Raw genomic sequence first — 19832 nt, 5'->3', positions numbered from 1 at the left:
TATTGGTGAGGTGTACGGCTGAGAGATGCTGTATATTTATGATGAGTGATGTCACACTGAAGGCTTTACTCTAACAAGCCATTTTAGGGAGTGTATTTGCACTCATGATTCTGTGCAGGATAACAGTTCATGCTTTTTTTTTGGTAGCACAGCACATGGCACTGGATACACACAGGTATTTTTGATTGCACTGTTGGGAAAGTTATGTAAATTGCTGAATTTATTTTGATGCCAGTAAAATATGTGTGGAGGGAATAGGCATAGTCATATTCTAACAAAAAGAGACCATTAGGAGGTTTTTAGCTTGGATCACTGCATACTACTGTAGTATGAAATGGAAATGGAGGATGGCTTAGGAAATCTGGCTGGGGCAGAATAACTTGCATGGAGTGAATAGCCAACCCTGTTGAATTTCAGGTAGTGATATTCAGACATAATACCTGCCAAGTTGTACATTCCATGATTATAATGGATGGTGCTGCGGCTAAGAAATACTCATCATCATTCATGTAGAACTGCAAACAAATATGTACGTCATAGGTCTGGTTAAACTGTTTCTAAAAGTTAATGCACACCTTCCAACCAATCAAAATGTCAAATTACCAGTGGCCATGGTGTTAAGAAAAACAACAGACATATTTGTAAAGGAGTGTCAGCTTGATATAGCACATGCTGCCATTGTGTGAAAGTGAAATTGAGGATGACATTAGAAAAGCATATTTGGGAACATTATCCAATCTGATTGAAAAAGCTGGCATCTCACATTTCCAGACTCTACTTCACAGCGCTGTGGAGAAGTTCTGGCTACACCACACAGACATTCTAGGATAAAGAAGAAGAAAAAAACCAATCACAATCGTTTGATGGTGGCTGTGCAAAATAGCCTTGAGAAAGGAACTTGTTTTGGTAGAACATTTCCAACCCGCAAAAAAATATCATATATATATATATATAATAAATTTCATCATAATTTGCTCTTGCCAGTGTATCGCTGTGTGTACTTCGTCCACAGCAATCCCACCAATCGGTCCCAAAACGTCCCAGTTAGAGAGGAAATTACCTAAAAATATTCTTTGTAAATCTTTACAATCATTCCCCGAAAGAAAGAGTTTCTCCAAATCTTGGCATTTTTGGCGTGTAGCTTTCTAGCCTGAAGTTTGTTGTTGTTTCCAGAAACGAAGGGATTTTGAGTGGCTTTATCCTGGAAATGTACTTCTGTTGATCCAGACTAAGTGATGGGTAATGGTTGTGATACAGAACATCACTTGGCATCAAAATAACATCTTTCAAAACTAAAGTCCATTCCTGACCTTTGAATGTGTTTGGATGAAGAGCTGTTGTGTTGTTAGTGTTTTCTCTGTCCCTGCACTGCACTGCACTGCACGGGGGATTATCACATTGGATTATTGGTGTGCTCTCTCTGTGCCTGTCCACACACACACACACACACACACACACACACACACACACACATACACACACACACACACACACACACACACACACACACACACACACACACACACCTAAAAGTGATTAATAGATTCATTTTGGTGGATTGTCCAGCAGGGCTGGAGGGCAGACATTTACATCACAGAAACACTCACACTGCTATCAAACTCCAGTTTTATCACCAGTAGTCAGGTCCTGCAGGAATCCATTAACCCCATGTAAATGGTACTTAGTGGGTATCAGAGGGCTTGGCATGGACAATGCATGGCTAATATTGTTATGAAATGCTGCAACATGTGGACTTAATATTGTATTTCCTCTCAAATACGTCATCATGAATGCACAGTTGTGCTAGCATCAGCAATTATATAACAAAGCAGGGGAAATTCATCTTAAACATGTTTGTTTGAATGCAGCAAACATCTGTTACATGCTAATGGATCATCTGGTGACCCCAGTCTTTAAATGCTCTATTTCCAATATGAGAAGATTTTTGTCTTTATTTCTGTTGTACAGTATGGGAGCCCTGAAAGGCAAGGTGCAACAAAGATTGCAGGCAATGTTGGCCAAAGTTTATTGACATTATACTATGTTAAAGTTTTTCACCTGCGTACGAGACAATAAAATAAACTTTGAGAGTTAAGAAAGCTGTGCAGAATTAGCTAAAGAGAAAGAGCTAAGTGCACAATACAAAGGGAATTAAGAATAAAGATAACATCTTGTCCTGGGCAGATAAACGTTTGGCCAACATTGCCAGCATTATTTTTTCCACCTTGCTTTTCAGGGCTTATGTAGTACAGTAATGCATGTTGGTAAGTTTTAAGTTTTTTAGCTATTTACGTCTGCAACATAATTTACCTTAAGTTCTTACCTCACTTGCAGAGAGAACCAAGCCTTAATTTTATATTAGAGACAGTTATTAATTATTATTATCAATTATTATCACTGTTTCACACTTCCTCCATGTTTACAGCATTATCTGTTGTCCTGGTAGATTCAGTACAACTTATCATTAACACGGTACTCATTCCACCAGTACAACAGAGTCATGTCAGCACTCTGCTCTCTAAGTCTTTTTTTTTAAGGGAAATGTTATTTTCATTGTCTGTTGTTGTATCGCTGTTCAGCCATCCTCAATACATTTGAACACTTCCTGAACAGATTCTTCTCATTAAAAGGCTTAAAGCAGCTCAGAGAACACAATCATGTTCCTGATACTCATTTATGTACACATGTGCTGAAGTGTTGAGTTTCATTGATGCATTTCATTTACACTCAACAAAGAAGAAGCAAAGTAGATGTGATCAGTATTTCTGTTAAAAAAGAGAAACTCAGAGCAGCAGAGGTTTTTTTACCCAGCCTTTATTTGCGACTGGCCTTTATCTGTGCTGGCCACTCATTCTGCTATTATTCAAGAAGGTAAGCCTCTCTCCACAGCGCATACCTCCTATGGCGCCATTTTGATGCTAACAAGCCATCACCCGCTGTTAGCATTCCATTGACTGCCATTCATTTTGGCGTCACTTTGACAGCGAATAACTTTACATCTGAAGTGTTTAAAGACTCTATTTGTCCATTGTTTATTTCTAAAGAAACACGACAATGTATAAAAGGCTCCATTACCTTGTATCTCACGTTATGGCTCCGTAGTAGGCGTATTTGTAAAAATAGGCTAACGATTGTGTCATAACCACGAGACTTCCTGTCTCATAGTAGAGAAATTACCGTACAGTACAGGAGAAGCTTGCAGGCTGTTTGGACTTCCATTAGCTGTTTAAGTTTAATTACTAATGTTAACTATCATTTTAGTGATCAATAATTAGCCTGTGTCTATGTTATCTCCTTACATATACCTACGCTCTCCGTCTCTGCTAGATTGGGAATGATTGAGATTTCTCTTGGCACAGCTACCAGAAGACTTCCAACTTTCAGACAGGTTGCTCACGTCACATCTACGTCTTCAAGCTCAGTTGGAGGCTGCTCAGTAACGCTCAGCCATCACCGGAAAAGGGCTTCTGATAGACTTCACTGGTCTCTGTCCAGAGACACGGGGTCTGGTGGTCCATTTATTTTACTGTCTATGCTATTATTTGGGTCTTGGTCATTATTTGGTTATTTACAGTATTACAAAATGACATGAATGCACACAATACCACTGTTTCACACAAACTACAGTTCATTTTGGATTTCAGTAAAGGTTGGCTGTGGTGTTTAGGATGCCCAAAGCAAAATCCAAAATTGCAACAAATGTTATGTTGTGTTTGGATGCACTGCCACACAATACCATCAAGGCCGCGCGCCTGCGTAGAACCTTCCTTCTACTTCTCTCTCTAGTAGCGCCAAACCAAAACATGGCAAAGCGAACAACAAAAGCTGACAATTTTGTCTGGACAGACGAGGAGGTGGAGTTATTGCTCCAAACAATGCACACACACGGCACACACACAGACACACACGCGGCACACACGCGGCACACACGGCACATGGCACACACACACACACACACACACACACACACACACACATGCGGTGCACACACATGGCACACACACACACACACACACAGAAAGCACACACACACGTGGCACACAGCGCACACACACATACACACATACACTCGCACAGTGCGTTTTTACCCTTTAGACAAGAATGCGATGGTGGTTGGCGTTTTTAAGATTTCCACTCTGGAGGGTGGTTTCACTTTTTTGTGTTTTTAAGCCCCAAAAACGCCATCGCCGTCTAAACAAAAGGCACATCTGATACAATATTTTGTCGTTTTCACGAGCATATTCGTGTAAACAGGGCCAGATCACTGTAGGGGTAGTAGTGCCATTAAACATTAGTCTTTTTTATTAGTGATTTAATAGCACCCACATAATTAGGTTCTGAAATCCCAGTTAAGTAGTGTGCATGAATCCATCTTTCCCCTAATTTATTTGGCACGCACTGCCAGCCTCACGTCACAATATATCTTGATAAAGCTCTCTTGTAGTTTAATGTTCTCCACTGGCAGTCAACACGATGGAGCAGATGTTGCAGAGTTTCATTAGTCTCCAGGCACATTAAAGAGTAATTCAGCACTGAGACACTCGGTGCAGATACTTTTTTTTTATTAAGCATATTTCTCCTTTGGCCACACCCTAATTTGTAATGTCACAGCAGGTGTGTTCAATTGACTGTCTGTGAACTGTTGAAATAGCCTTTAAAAAGTCTGGAGAGTTCAATGGTAAATGTGTTTGGTCTACATTTCAAGTAGCACATGAGTCTAAAAAGGCAATGTATGTAAGTGTGCAATGTAGTCATCCTCTTAACTCTACCTCTGGGCTCTAAATGAATTCACTACTGTGGGGCATAGTGACATACTTTAATAATAGTATATAGTACTATGCTACATTAGAAGAGACTATCCAATATTAGCTAAACACACAGTACGCCCCACAGAGATGCACACACTGTATGTTTTGAAATACAGGCCTGCTGATACCTTAACTACTCTAATGCTAAATCACTATAGTACTTCTATACTGACTTAGAGTGTGTGAGTGAAAAGGAGTGGTCCACTTAGGTTTCTAGTAAGCAAGACCCAATACAAGACATACAAGAATACAAGTTGACAAAAATATTAGTATTATAGTACTATATTATAATATAGTCATTAATGTTAATTTTCCCAGCCTTTATTATCAGCTGGACTTTATTTGTGCAGGACACTCATTCAGCTATTGTTGGAGTCTCTATTATTTGAGAATTTACAGTATCACAAAATGACATGAATGCACAAAATACCACTGTTTCACACAAACAAATCCAAACCAGGCTCCAACCATTACAGGAAAATTGCATAAATGTTGCGTTTGTAAAACTACTATGCTACGTAAAAGGATTAGGGCCACATGTAAAAAAAAATTTTTTTTATTGCATTCTGAGTTTAAATTCTGAATTCTGACTTTAATCTCAGAATTCTGACTTTATTCTCAGAACATTTTTCACATGTGGCCCTTATCCTCTTCCGTAGGATGCCATGTCCACCCCAAACATGGAATCATTTTTGACCTGATAAAACTCATTCAGTTATTATAAGTCTTGGCCATTATTTGATCATTTAAAGTATTACTACAGTAACAGCTGACTGTAGCCACTTGACCATCATTGATCATTTCAACATTATAGAACACACTTGGTTACTTGCTGTGCTCTTGTCAGTTAATGACTTTATACCATGTATTACTAACTTCAATTCAATTCAATGCAATTTTATTTATTTTTTATTTAATGTCAAATCATAACAGAAGTTATCTCAGTGCACTTTACAGATAGAGTAGGTCTAGACCACACTCTATAATTTACAAAGACCCAACAACCCCCCCCAAGAGCAAGCATTTGGTGCGACCACAGCAAGGAAAAACTTCCTTTATCATGCAAAAAGAGGTGACAGAAACCTAGGACAGACCCGGAACCTAAACTTGTTATTTTTGTGATTTTAGCTCTATCCACCCTAACTAGTGGGATGATTTAGCTGCTTTCTAAAATTAGCCTGCTGGTTTGTTAACTAGCTCATAGTTACATTGGTTAGCTGAGCTAACTGCTGAAGCCTAAGCTAAGTGTGTGTTTTAGGTTACAGCTAAGGACAAGCTAGATTAGCTGTCATAATTATTTCAGTTTAGAAATGACTTTACCTTAACAGACATTTCAATTTTAAATATAAGTTACAGTGTATCCTCAGACACTTATAGTATGTGCTACACTGTTACATGTAATCTCACTGTTTTTCGCCATGGTAATATTCCTAGCGACTAATATTTTTCCCAATATTTTAGTCATTTCTGTTCTGGTAGAATCAAGTAAAGCAGGGTTCGACATCGAGTACGCCATCGATGGAAAACACATTCGCTAACCTCAGGACAGCTGATACTGCAGTAGACATGTGGTGAAGGATGCAGCCAACAATTTACACCCCTTTTGTCATTAAGAATGAAGTTCACCTCTGTGAATGTGTATATTTCACATTGCTCACAGAGATCTATGCAGCCAGTGCAGATTGAGATGATATACTCATTTTATTTCATCTGAAAGTAAGACTCTTCATGCATTTCAATGAAGACACTGTTTATGTGAGCTGGTTTATTCTGTCTCTCTTTGTCTTCCCTTGCACTTGCTCAAGCACTGCAGTGCAATCCGGACACGTGCGTCTCCTCTGCAGGTATAATACAGCCAGAAAGCTGCAAGGAGGCAACCCTTCACCTTCTTTGATTCCACCGGATTGTTATCTCTTCCTCTCAATCGTGTTCCCCGTCACACTCCCTCCTGCGCTCTGTCTTTCCTCTCCCTCTCCCCCCTTGTTCTCTTTCTGCCGTCTCCAATTGCAGTAGAGCAGGATGTTGCTCAGCTGTGAAATGTGCACTCACCTTTAATCTGTCCTGAAGTTGACTAAAGCAAATGTATCCCAGTGTCTCTGTCTCTTTCCTCATGTGTAAGGTTTTATAGTAGATATTGGCCAGTCAGTTTCACCTACCTAAGATTTCGTCTCCATACTGACGACAGCTAAGAACCTGTAAGACTGCAATGATTGAATTTGTTTTAGTAAAATAATTCTCATTTAAAGCAGCACAGCTTTAATCGGTCCAGGATGACCATAGAAATAGAATGAAAGTAGAATGATCATTCCCATTCAAATGAGGGGCGGCCATTTTTATGTACCATTGCCAATGGAAAGAACTGTGATAGTAACTAGCATTCTACCCGTTGTAGCACAGCATTCTCCCATCCAGGAATGCTGTGAGGACTAGCTAGACCCTCCTCCGCTCCACAGCGTGTGGATGGTCTGGTAAAGCGAGACTGGGTTGCATCTTGACCTCTTGCTCTCTCTGTCTCTCTCACCATTTCCTGTCTGTATCTCTTCTATAACCTGTCTAATAAAGGCAGAAACATTCTGGCTATGAATGATTAGCAGATCTAGTACTGTATGTAAAACATCAAAGAAAAATGTAGTGGTGACAGAATGTTCCATTGCATCTGCAGTAGAACATTCTGTTTCTTACTTTTGTGTTTGAAGAGAAAGAATCTCTACATCAGTTTGACTGCAGGCACATGTAACTTCTCAAAGGCAGTTGCCTTGACTACAGTACCAGCTTTTCAACTGAAAACTTCTTTTATCTTATAAACGTGTTTGGCTCTCACATTTCATACTTAATTACTTGCTCGACTCACCCAGACGAGTTGTTATGATTCTCCTTTCAGAGCCTAATTGAAATTAATTGAACAATAACATAATCCTCCCCCCGCCTAGTCACTCTTTTCTCTGGCTCTTTCATACCCTTTCTGTCTCTATCTCATGTCTATCTCTCTAAAATATAACAGGAGATTGACGGTGTAGTACTAATCCGCTGTAGAGCCCCAGAGCAGTAATAATCCATTTGCCATTTCCGCCATGGTTGTTTTTATGGCCATTTGTGTTTGACACTGTGCATTTCAGTCTTAACCTTTTACAAAGTTCTGAGTAAATGGACCTCAGCTGGAACATTTTCAGAGCTTTTTCTCTTTTATTAGGCTTGATATGCAGTTTGTAGACTGGATACAAAAATAACATAAAAGTGATTCTTAATGGGTTTTGTACACAATATTTACTTCAGCTCTATGAAAAAGCTGTAGGAAAAACATGGAGAGGGACATAAATGGACAATAATATATCCTGTAGAAATGGCTTGCCAGGCGCACATACATACATATATATGTGTGACTCAGAAGTGGGTACTCTGTCTCTACACACCTTTCCAGCTCTTTTTAGTATGTGGGCAGCACTGGCTAAGAGGAGCACACACATGAAATGTTGACTGATTGTGTGTTTGTGTGTGTGTGTGTGTGTGTGTGTGTGTGTGTGTGTGTGTGTGTGTGTGTGTGTGTGTGTGTGTGTGTGTGTGTGTGTGTGTGTGTGTGTGTGTGTGTGTGAAAATGGTACTTTTTTGTATTAATGTAATTAATCAGACTTAGGCATACATTTCCAATTTGGTCAGTGATATTTAACAGACACACACACACACACACACATACGTGCACACACACACACACACACACACACACACACACACACACACACACACACATACGCACACACAGATGGTCCTGGATTTACAGTTAGATAGACAATCATACCCACTTCACACAGTGATTGGCCAGATGTGTGGGGGTGTAAACGTCTCTCTCAAACTCTAAAAAACTATTTGGATCACTTTTGCCTTCACATGTGGCCAACACCATGGATACATTAACATTACCACAGGTGAAAAGAGTACAAAAATAGTCTACTTAAGTAAAAGTACTATAACTTTCATGAACTTTCATTTTTATACTTATTATACTTTTTTAATTAAATCACAGTCTTTTGCGAATTTGATGAGCACAAAGCAGCTTTCGATTTTAATTTGTTGACAGATACTAACAATGTTAGAGACCTTTTTGATTTACTTTTTTTTTTTACTCAGTAACGGATGTGATTTAAAATGTAGCAAAGTACAATACTTGAAAGAAAACATACTTAAGTAAAAGTAAAATTACTGATTTTAAAAACTACTTTAAAAAGTACACAAAAGAAGCACAGCTTACAACATACTGAAACCTTAACGTGACATAACTCTGATAGACATATAGAATGAACTTTTCTTCCATTATTTTCTACAGTAAAATTGGCACACCTCCACTAACTGTCAGAATGCGAGGAAGCGAGGTATACATGTACATGTTTGTATATTGACAGCAAAGCTCAAATTAGTTGAACTTTGGCCACATAGCTGAGCTGAAAATCAGGGTATGACAGCCTGCTCTAGCTCACTCAGTAGGACAGTATAATATATTAAAGTGCCCATATGATGCTCATTTTCAGGTTCATAATTGCATTTTGAGGTTGTACCAGAATAGGTTTACATGGTATAATTTTCAAAAAACACCATATTTTTGTTGTACTGCACATTGCTGCAGCTCATCTTTTCACCCTGTGTATTGAGCTCTCTGTTTTAGCTACAGAGTGAGACATCACACTTCTATCCCATCTTTGTTGGGAGTCGCACATGCGCAGTACCTAGGTAAGGACTACTAGCTAGAAGCTAGCACTGCTAGCGGTTAGCCACCTCATTCTCAATAGCAAAACACTGCTACAACACTATAGAACTACTTACATGTCCCTTGTCTGCAGGTATTACACGCAAAGTTGGAAGTGCGCCCTCGTTTAGAAGAAGTCTCCTGGCTAATCCTGCCTGCTTGTACAGGCCGAAGTTGGAGAAACAGCTAGCTGATGTGGTATTAGCTAAAGTGGTTAGCACACACCAAATGTTTCGGCCAATGACGTAGACGGCCCTGCCGATTTTGACCAGCTCACCCGGAGACTGAAGGCAGGACACATTCAGAAACTGTATCTCACTCTAAACAGCATGGATGGTTTTTTTCCAAGTTTGTATGCATGAGGAAGCACCAGAGACACAAAATAACACCCCAAATGCCAAAAAAGTGGGTTTTTTTTTTCATAATATGGGCACTTTAAAATGTTGTCAAAAAGTATGTTTTCTTTTTTCATCTAGGCCAATCCATCTGGGTTGGTTTGGATGCTGCTCTGACCCTCCCACCCCCCTTCAGAGCATTACATTATTTAGCTGCTGGCAAAGCCACTCGCCTGTCTGTTTTTACAACTAATCTCAGGCCACAGCTGGGTGCTCAGCTGATGCAATTTAGGGAGAAATGTTTGTGGCGGAGATGTTAATCACTGCCTCCATGTGTCTACACTCTCTGTCTATGTTCACAGTGTGTCACTGTATTTTTATCGTTCGACAACAGTAATCTTTTCTGGTAACTGATAATGATTTAATTCATTTCTGCAGCCTTTCCCTTGTTTGATAAATAGTTTACTGGAAACTTCCACTGAGTTAAACCCAAAACCTAAGAACATGTGTTTATCCCCAACAAACAACTCATTGTTGTGGATTTAGATTTTTTGAGCTATTTTTTTATTTCAAACACACAACTGCTGTTATTCTAAATTAGGAAATGTCCTCTTTGTGGCTCCATGATACCCCACACCTTAAATCATCACTTAAGTTGCACGCACACACACACACACACACACACACACACACACACACACACACAGCGCTGACGGTACATGGATGCTGAGCATGTACCACTGTTGATGCTGAACTGGGATTGGCAAAATCCTGGATTAGATCATCTATAATCTGGTTGCTATGGCACTATAGGAAACAGAACACATAAGACCAGCAGCCTTGTCAGACACTATGCTACAGTGATGTGGTCCAATGTTTGGAGTGCAGTGCAGTATAGCAGATGATGGTGTGGCTTACTTATGCAAAGGGAAAGATCACCCAAAGGAGCTTAGCCTGAGATCTATCTGCCTCAACTTCTTTTCGCAGAAGTCAAGATTTAGCTACTTTAGGTCTTAATGGACACTCATTTTGGGAATTTGGCCTTTGAGATTTATTAATAATAAAAATAATAATAATAATACATTTTATTTATAAGTGTCTTTCAAGTTACCCAAGGACACTTAGATTTGGCATCAAAACCATCTCTAGCTACAGCACAGTGCCATAGATAGCTCTGCCCAGGCTGTTCTCATGAACCATTCGTAGGCCTACATATACTGTAGCTATGAAAGCACTGTAATTTGTATTTATTCCACATATTTGTTACTGAATGCACCATATTGACTGCTGCTGTATAAGATTGAGAAAATCCGCTTATCCAGGAGGTCGGGGTGGATGGGTGGATCGTAAAATATCACCCGCTGCCTCAAGATAGCAATACTCCCGCGCTGTCAAGCAGGCGAGCAGAGTTCGTGTCCCAGAAGAAGTTAAGGGAAAAACACAAGACTTTGATCCAGGTAACATGTGCCGGGAGTACCACTTAAGGGGATCGCGGCCACCAAACCACGGTCTGTTTTCTAATCGTAACTAGTCGTTTTGGTGCCTAAACCTAACTGTCGTCGCTGCATGGCGATCACCTTTTGTCGGGTAAATTAATTAATTATTTATGGAGTCTCAGAAGAGTTATGACATTGTAGCCTACATAAAGGCCACAGGGTGGACCCTGATCTCAGTAAAGCAGATTGTACAGTAGTATGACAGAATCGATGCAGCGAGGCAGTAAATGAAGAAAAGGAAGTAGAGTCAATGGAGCTGTGGAGTGTGATAATTTGGATTCAATGTCAAGCACAGCGTCTGAACTCCAGTCAGAGCGAGGTGGTGCCAGGTCGTGTGATAGAAGTGTTACTACCTGGACACTGTATGTGTGTGTGTTTTAGTTTTCACATTCCCTATTCCTCCTTACGCATACTGCTCATGCTCTTTTCGGCTCCCCTCTCTCTTTCTGTCTTCTGTCTTCTGTCTTTCCTTTTCCAAGCAGTCTTTCTTCTTCTCATCCCTCTTTCATCTCTGTGGGTGTTTGGTCTGCTATTTTAGGCAGGTTTATCATCCCTTTACACAACAGTTTCTTGTTTGTGTGTGTGTGTGTGTGTGTGTGTGTGTGTGTGTGTGTGAGATGCTATGCTAAGGTTGCAAGGCTTGTTAAAAATGTTATAGTCACACCAATTCAATTAAACAGAGCTGGTAGAGGCTCATTGAGATTAGTTTGCCCCGCTAAATCCAGTCCAGGCACTGACATCGCATGTGTGTGTGTGTGTGTGTGTGTGTGTGTGTGTGTGTGTGTGTGTGTGTGTGTGTGTGTGTGTGTGTGTGTGTGTGTGTGTTTTCTGATTGCTCACAGTTTGTCCTTCAGGGTATCAGAGAGTCTCCTAAAGACAGACGGAATTGACTGGAGACATTTAGTAGCAATACACTTGGGCAATTTCAAAAAGACAACTTAATCAACACTTGGTTTAACGTTTGCATCAAATAAACTACTTTCAAATAATACAATTTCTTTGTTGTCATTTTCTTACTACAATTAGAAGCATTTTCCCCATGACATTTTTAATACAGCAATTTAGAACTGCACTAACATAAAGTAGCTTATCTTGCAAGACATACAAAGTTTGTAGATTAAATAAAGAATGGAGGCACCAGGGGCAGAGATATACAGACTTTAAGGCACTAGCAAGCTCCACACTTCCCACAATGCAAAGTGAAAGTATTTTATTGCTACATGACCTAGATTTACCCAGCTTGATAATTGTCTTTCAAACTCATATAAAATGGGTGGATTGCCCCTTGAGGTGAGTGTGAAATTTAAGTCAAAGGGCCCTATTTTAACGATCTAAGCGCACAGCGTGAAGCGCCTGGTGCAGGTGCGTTTAGGGTGTGTCCAAATCCACTTTTGCTAGTTTGACGGCGGAAAAAAGGGTCCGTGCGCCGGGCGCATGGTTCAAAGGGTTGTACTCAGTGTCTTAATCATAGATGTGTTTTGGGCGTAACATGCAATAAACCAATCAGAGATCATCTCCCATTCCCTTTAAAAGCCAGGCGCGTTTGGACCTTGGAGCATTGCTATATGATGGGGGATTTGCACCGCAATGTTTTTATTTTGAATCTTCTGTTTGTGTGCTGCTGTGTGTCCCTGTGTGTATAACAAGCATAGTGTGCGCGCGCTGTGCACGAGCCCAGGCACATTTTACTAATGTGCTGTTAAAATAACAATGAAATGCTGCGTTATTGACTTTAGACCAGGTTTTTGTTGGTCAATGGCACGATCACTTCCCGCTGCCTCAAGATAGCAATACTCCCAGAATGCACCTGAACACACCTCCCTGTAAGACCAGCACGCCCATGGGCACACAGATGGGCGCAGGTGCGTTTGATATTTAAACAACGCGGGCGCTTGACGGGAAATTGACAACTGCGTCGGTCTTAAACTAGCAAAGACACTTGTGTCGAGCTTTGTGCTGCGCCAGGTGCAAGCTAGGACCCGATGAGTTGTTAAGATGTGGTTTGTCTGAATGTATGCCCAGTTTTGTTATTGATATTTTGTAGATGATTGTGAATTAAATGTAATATCATAAACTCAATATAGAAAGAATTGCTGACTTTTGTTGATCCAATTCATTCCTGCTTTCTGCTTCTCTTGGTGTCTCTGGATAACAATAGCTATTTTTGTGCCACTGTTTTTACGATAACATATGATAAAAGTTCAATCATACTTGGAGATACTGGGAAAAATAACAGTACAATACAAAAAAAGATTACGAACAACAAAAAGGGCAGTGTTATCAGAGCATACTAAGGCAGAGAAAACATGTACAGTTGTGACCGTATACCATTATGAAGTATACGGAAATGGTAGTAAAAGGCATTAGTAGTCTTAGCTCTGCTTGGATGTCAGAGGCCAGACTCAACTTAACAGTCTCTTCAGCAGACCCAGGGCTTGAACCAGGGTCAAGTGGAGGGTGAACAATCTCATTCACTGGGTCACCATGCTAATCTATGCTAACATATGTACAGGATGTGTACCTGTATGCACGATGTGTGTAGGGTTAGTGTGGGTCAGTGTCAGCTGAAGCTACCAAAAAGTAGCCAATGGATGCCTTCACCAGTCTCAGTCTGTCACATGTACAGCAGCACATTCTAGCACTCTTTCAAGACCCTTGACCTATATTTGTTGACAAGTAGATAGTCTGGATTAATGGAAGTACATTTCCAGGATAAAGCCTGACATCCAGCGTGTGTTGTCAGGCTTTATGCCTTACCATTCGCTCTCTGTGTGTTGCCGTTTTCAAAATCGTTTTACTATGGGAAACAACAAAAGAAAATCTGCAAAAAGTCAATAATGCGTGTTTTCATCCACTCCTGTTATGTGAATATTAGGGATTGGTTAGTCTGAATCAACGGAAGTACATTTCCAGTATAATTGCCTGACATCTGGTGCGTCCGCTTTTACTTGCTGAAAATGTCAAGTTTTGAAGAAAATGTGGTTAAGGCAGACCTGCTTGGTTCTTTCGGTGAATGATCGTAAAGTTTTTCAAAGAATATGTTTACAGAATTTCCTCTCTAACTGGGACATTTTGGGACCAATTGGTGGGATTGCTGAGGACGAAGTACACGCAGAGATACACTGGTAAGAGCCAATGAGGTTTAACCATGTATCCAGCTAATTGAAATAGCTCACGTTACTGTTTGAACAGTTAACTTAATTTATTATTGGTTGTGGCGTTAACTTTTGAGAAGCCATTTTCTGCAGGTCTCTTATTTTGTAGCAAAAGCATAACCCATGCATGAACCTTTTCTAAATCTGTGTTTCCATAGCAACTTGGCCTCAAACTTCTATAATTCATGGTTTCTTTTACTTTTATTCATAGCATAGCATGTTATACTGTAGCCTGTTCCTTATGGATTGACCCTGCTGAGCGTACTTATGTGTTTAATACTGATTAATACATATATCTACATGTGGCAGTAATGTGCTTGATACATGTTTTAAATAATAAATCCCAGATTTGTGTTTGCCTGGATAACTGCTGCACCCCCTGCCGCCCCCTTCCGTTTTGTCCCCTACGTATATCTGATTTGTGCACTAGTTAAGCTTTAAACTACTGTTAACTTTAGCTAGTAGTCTTATGTTAGCATTGTGTCTAGTTTAACTGTAGTGCATTCACACTAGGGAACTTTGAAAATAAATGGTGTCTAGTTTTGTTCTCTTAACTAAAATTATGAGATAAATCCAAACAGGATGTGTTACACTCTTTGTTTGCATTTAGCTGCTCCCCCAACCCCTACCCTGAACTAAAGCATCTCTCCTCCCTTTCCCCTGCCATTAAACCCTTTCATACAACTACTGTACACACACACACATCATCCCATTTTCCCCCACAGCGGGAACATTAAGCAATACAAGGGGTCTACTCCACCCCTCCCACAGCCAGTGAGCCATATGGTCGACCACAGATTAAAAGGGTTTGTTGTCTACCCCTGCCCCGCCCAGTGGATTACCGACCCACAGAGGCGGGGCATGGGGTGGGATGGGAGGGGAGAGGAGAAGGGGATTTCTGTGGGCATTGTGGAGACATTGTTTAAACTGGTGATGAGTTGAAGAAATTATATGGCCTACCAGTACAAAGCCAGGTTTGACCTTTGTCTCTCTAAACCACACAACAACACACCCATGGCCTCATTATATCAGTACACTAATTGAATGAGTGTTTTGGCCGATAATGGCTGTTTAGAGAGGAGATTGAAGAAGACGTTAAGTAAATTACATCCAGGAAAAGGTTAATGAAACTAAAACCATTCAGTGACAGAGCAGTGGAATGCCAAGCCTAGTTGTGTGCAATATACAGTATGGAGCTAAACTGATGTGCAGTATGTGTGTGTACCAAAGTATTTCTAAATTGTGGCTGCTAGCATTTAGCATGAATGTGTGTGCGCTCACTGCAAATTTATTTCAAAGACTTAAGAAAAGAAATTGTTAGGAAGTGTTAAGTTTTCTTAAAGCATAACTAATCAAGATTTGAAAATATAACTAACCAGGGCTTGACAATGATGCCCCCCCCCCCTCCCACCCTCTCCTCCTCAATAGCAAGGTGGAGGGTGGGGGTGTGGCCTTGACCAACTGCCATGCTTCGCTTCTTTTCAAGCCATGATGTCTCTCTCTCATGGGCGGGCCAAATTCTCTGGGTGGGCAAAGCAGAGAAAGGGGAGGTAACCTTGCTCCTTATGACATCATAAAGGGAAGATTCCAGATTGGCCCATCTGAGCTTTCATTTTCTCAAAGGCAGAGCAGGATACCCAGAGCTTGGTTTACATCTATCGCTATTTCTAGCCACTGAGGGACCATAGGCAGGCTAGGTGAACTCACATTAATGTTAAAAAACCTCATAAAGTGAAATGTTCATGCCATGGGACCTTTAACAAGTAAATTGTCCTGCTGTACACTCTTTCTGTACTTTTTCTACAAATCTATACAGAGTGCGTGCTGAACAGAGATCTGGGGGATATTTTACGGGATCGCCGCGGCTTGCTGGTCTGGTGTGCCGTCGGCCACCCTACTCCGGCTGTGGGCTGCACACTGGGTCAAAGCTGTGTTCCTGTGTTGGGCAGTGGCACAGTACTCCTACCACCAGTGTTACAATATAAAGGCATGCCACCCACCAAAGTGGCGTGAGAGTGACTGGGTTACATGCCACTGCCGAAATCTACCCGCATTTAGCGGGTTGGCGGGTGCTAATGTCAAGCCCTGGAACTAACAAATTCTTCCTTATTACAAATGAAAAGTTAAATTCATAAGCTATAAAACACACCTTTTGTTTGCTGCTAGAATCTTCCTTGGTCTGGTACGACCAGTAGTTTATGATGGCTAATGTTAGCAAAATGCTAGCGAATTTACATAGATATTGTTATGTATTTGGGTCAGTTTTGCTTACTTAAGAGTCCTCTACTTTTTTATTTACTTTTTATTCTTTCACCTCCGTTTAGTTTTGAAAAAATAGTATTGCATCATTACTCTACACCTGTAAAGCAGCAAGGACACACAAACACAGCCCCCTCACACCACACAAAGCCAGGTAGCTTATCTGAACCAACACAAAACTGTTGAATTCTTTTAATGTGCTATTTTGCCATCTATTTTTTGGGAAGAATATGTTCATGCTGCCACCAGATGCAGTGTGTGGCCATTTGCGCTGTGTATTGTTCAGTTCTGTACACACACAATGTCTGAGGTTATTGCAAACAACTAACACAAAAAAAAAAAACATGAAAAAACTATCTGATACTGTTGCAGCGTAAAACCAATAAAACAAATGCAGAAATGCATTGTAATCAATTTCAGTATTTTTATGTTGGCAAGAAAACTAAATGGTAAATATAATTGGGGTGCAAATGATTACATTATCACATTTTGTCTAATGTAAGAATTACATTAAGTCCCCTCAGCATTTCTATTTGTCTATCTCTCCCGTGAGCAGTGCATCTTTCAGTTCAACGTCAACACACAACCCGCCATCTGATCACACGCATCATCACCATTCTATAAAAATAATACAATTTAGAAACGTAAGTGTTTTGTTCCATTGAGTCATAAACATTCCTGATATTATTTTAGCGTTTAGGGCACACATGGGACTCCTGTGTCGGGACACAACTTTATGGTCAGACAGAAAGTGATTAGTTTTTCTTTCATTTCTGATATTTTATGAAAGAATGAATATCGTGGGCCTACATTCCTTAGTGTGATTATAAGTCATCACAAGTGCATATAAGGGAACATTGGTGTGCAAATGAGTTTCTTTGTCCCATTCATTGTCTCAATGCGCTGTATGGCTATTATTAAAATTTGTCAGTTTGGCTGCGGAGGAGAGGTGTAGGAAAGTACCAATGTTAACTGACACTTCTCCTGGCGAGTAAACATAAACATAGCATGACGGATCAATTTAAAAGTTTCAATCAGTAAATGCCACGGGCTATGGCGGATCTAGTGTTAAATCCAAAAGCTAAGTCATCATACAACAGTGAGACTTTTTTTTAAGTATTTGTGTGCATGTTTTAAATGCCTATAACTTTCCATTTGGTGTTCCACAGAGTTCTATACTTAGCTCACACCCTTTTTCATTATATATAATTCCGTTTAGGGTTGGGGTTTAGTAGCATTTTTTTCCTGAATCCAGTGAATGTCCATATCACATGTAAATCCTTTTGAACCCCTTATCACATCATTTGAAGTTTAACTTTCAACAACATCATAAATTACTTAATATTCCACAGCTAAAACTCAAATATATATTCTAATACTCAGTACTTTTTCATGATATTTAACATATTTGCTATTTAGCTCAATAGCTTTCTGAATGTTTTGCTTATAAAAGGGAGGAGATAAAAGATTTGGTTGGATATTTATTAGACTCTGAGCTAAATAAGGTATTTCACCAACGTGGAACTGGATCCAAAATGGCACCAGCTGTCATAACCCAACCATACTTATATTACATACAATGTAAGTTAATAGGGCAATTGTCCAGCTTGTATATACCTTCACAAAAGTGCTCGTTTTGCCGCTGACAGGCTCAGATTATTATTCTAAGTGTCTGACAACATTATGGAAAGGATCCCTTCAGAGATAGACCTTTTAAACCATACTAATTCTGACTAAGACAATATTTTAAAGTGACATAACACTGGAAAATAAAAAAAATAAAAAATTTGAGAGAAAAGGTTTGGGTGCCATTATAACAATTGCAAGGACATATCATTCTCTTTATGATGCTCTTTGCTCTTTTAACTGTGCTCCCCAAGAACTGATAAAGTTTATAATGTACATATGATTTCAGTTTTTTTTTTTAAATTGGATATGTTTAGATGGTTTTCAGTTCTTGTAAAAACAATTATCCTCACCTAAAAAGCTTGTGATTTTGTCAGATATGGTAAATGTGATGATCATGTGCTTGTTGTGAGCAGTTTATGTTCATTCATTCATAGAAAACTCCAAAGCTGATTTCTCGTGTGGTTTCTGTAACTCAACAATGAGATGTCTTTCTACCGAGGCTAACATATTCAGTGAATGAGAATTGTTGCGACGATATTTTAAACAGTGAGAGTATTGTGTCATGACCTAGAAGAGAGCAAAGAGAATGGGGACATTTACCTCCCTGATGTTATCAGACAGACACATAGATGCACAGAGTGAATACAAACATGCATCTGACTGGGGATAAGACGTACACTGACATGTAGGGACGTCTGAAGCTTCTATTACACAGCATACCATGAATTCTGGGAACAAATCAATTGCGATGAAAAGGTCTGTGTGACTATAATTTGTATTCAGTCCAACTGAATCAATACAGCTCTGCTTTGGGCTACAGTCTGACACAGATCTGCATTAGCTAATCACTATGCCTGCTTCCATTACACAGTCCATGACATGGGGTATATTGATCATAACGGTGAAAAGTGCAAAAGGCCGGTAGGGGTCAACTGTTACGATGACCACCAGTACTCATATTTATATTTGTAGATTTAATCAGTATATAGCCCATCGGACTTGCCATAACAATCCAAGACTTATGCCAGATTGACAAATATTCAGTGTTTCCTTCTGTAATGTTCTTGCTAAAGGACAAAGCCACTCTTATTTTTCCAAACAGTAGCTACACTTTTGGAGATAGAGCAGGTGTTCCGCAAGCATGCAGTTAAAATGATGGCTTAGTTTAGAGTCTGTGTAAAGGCATTTAGGAAAAGGTCGCATGGAGGCAGGTTACACTGACCGCTGTTTTTAGTATTTCGAGTACAGCCCCTTTAAATCAGTAGTATCTGTCCAGATCTATCTAGATGCGATTTAATATACCTTGGTTAACACAACAGAATAAATGTGCCCCTGTTTGCCAGACCAATGTAACGTTTTAGTTTAAAGTGCTTGATTTGACATATTAGTCCTTGCTTAGTGTTTGTGATGCCCCC

General features: G+C 39.9%; 1 protein-coding gene across 4 annotated transcripts in view; it reads left to right on the top strand.

The window, feature by feature from the left end:
- Window positions 1–19832, top strand: part of ank2b (ankyrin 2b, neuronal) — a 241092-nt gene that overhangs the window by 119985 nt on the left and 101275 nt on the right. The gene's annotated exons all lie outside the window — the stretch shown is intronic.

The sequence above is a fragment of the Sander lucioperca genome, chromosome 17, assembly GCF_008315115.2.
Source record: "Sander lucioperca isolate FBNREF2018 chromosome 17, SLUC_FBN_1.2, whole genome shotgun sequence".
NCBI classification, from domain to species: domain Eukaryota; kingdom Metazoa; phylum Chordata; class Actinopteri; order Perciformes; family Percidae; genus Sander; species Sander lucioperca.
This window is presented reverse-complemented; position numbering and strand designations above follow the sequence as displayed.